The following is a 1,765-nucleotide window of genomic DNA, read 5'->3' as shown; positions in this document are numbered from 1 at the left end:
GCCTATGCTTTGGTCTCAAGTCTTGACTAGTTCATGAAACTAGTACAAGGTTATCTTTGATGGTTTAGCTACAGGGGTATCTCCATGATTAGATGCTATTTGTGCATGTAGTTTGATTAGGACGTAAACTTGATTTTGTTTGTTGGGATTACTTTAGATGCATGCCATTCCAAAGTACCCAATCTTGATAAATGGTACAATGAAGTTCCACCTTCAATAAATGCCACTGCAAAATCACCGTATTCACAAACCTGCCAGTAGACTTTGTTTTCACATGTATTGAATGCAAATGTCCTCGCCTTCTACTCCCTCGCCTATTTGTATATCGACTTCTATTCTGTAAAACACTAAGGCATGTGTTATTTTGTGATCCAACGTTGACTCTCTGATCAGGTACACATCGAATATCATGAAGTTGTTGCAGATCTTCACCAGACAAGTTTTCTCTTTTCAATTCCTATTGATGGACCAATGTCATTTTCTACCTCCAAGGTTTCTATACAGTGGTCCCTTAGATTTGAGTTCTTCACAACTCCGGAAGGAATGGACTCATCGAGGTATGGGACGTGATGATCTTATGGAGTCGATTTTTGTTTACTATTACTCTTTCCATGTGCATGTGTTTATCGCAAGTTAGTCAAAAACTCAAAATGATATACCCCCCCTATATGGAATTATATAAGCTGCATTTGGCTATTCAGTCTTCAACGAGCGATTTTGACTGTAATTTTTTTACTTATAATAATGCCAAAATAGTAAAGAGATATATAGCATAAAGATTTTTGCTAGAAAAATACAATAATAGGATTCACGTATGATCAGTCCATGTACTTTTACACGTATTAGGGGCCAAAATTTTAAAACAGATTGCACGCAAATAATGCACCTAGTATTTCTGGACAAGAGGGAGTACCTCTGAACATTTCAATCCGATCACTATGGTAACCAGTTTCTTGAGTAAACATTGCTTTGCTTAAGTTTAGCAATTTTGGCAAAAGTATTGACTCATATTGGTGAAGTGTTACTATTTCTAGTTTGTTGATGCTAGCTTTGAGTGGTCAATTCTGGTCTCTCTTTGGCAGGTATGAGCACCCACTTCTTGTTGAGAAAAGAGAGAAAGGGGACTGGGTCCTCCCAATAACAGTTTATGCACCTCCAATGCGTAGACGAGCTACTCATAGAAGAAACGACAAATCTGCGTTAGTTGGAAATCTGTTCAACTCTTGAAGGTGTGTAGTCTTGCTATATCTATAATCAAATTCTTACCTGTTGTCTCACCTTTGCCAAAACTGTTGCTTCCTGAAGCTGCATTACCAGAGTATCTTTTTTGCTAATGCAACAATGTCAAGGTAGTTGTTCACTGCTAGGAATAGTTCTTAAGCGAGCAGTAACATTTTAATACCAACTGAAGTGTTCGTTCTTTTGGGTCGCAGTTTATCTTCTGGTTGGTGTATAGCTCTAGGTTACAACTTGTATTTTTCCTCCTAGTTCTAGCATTCACATCTGATTTTATCTCTGGTCCGACTATGTTCAAACCACCTCTGTCTTAGTTTATCGCTGTTGTACGCAGATAATCTGAATATCCTACCGTCTTGTATCTTACCTCAGACGCACAAGTTGTTGCTGCTGTTATTTGAAAATCAGTACCTGCGGACCTTGGGTGAGTACTATCTGTAGTTTGGCATGCATAACTGGGCCCAGGTCATATGTGTATACAATACCTTGGTTTTGAAGAACAAAGGGAGTGAGAGGAAACTTGGGTTAC

The 1,765-nt window shown here is 38.5% G+C and overlaps 1 pseudogene; it reads left to right on the top strand.

The window, feature by feature from the left end:
• LOC119272131 overlaps positions 1-1,227 on the top strand; it is a 185,809-nt pseudogene extending 184,582 nt beyond the window's left edge.
• Positions 1,228-1,765: the final 538 nt, after the last annotated feature.

The sequence above is a fragment of the Triticum dicoccoides genome, chromosome 3A, assembly GCF_002162155.2.
Source record: "Triticum dicoccoides isolate Atlit2015 ecotype Zavitan chromosome 3A, WEW_v2.0, whole genome shotgun sequence".
Lineage (NCBI taxonomy): Eukaryota > Viridiplantae > Streptophyta > Magnoliopsida > Poales > Poaceae > Triticum > Triticum dicoccoides.
The sequence above is the reverse complement of the archived record's forward strand: the minus strand, read 5'-3'. Positions and strand labels throughout refer to the sequence as shown.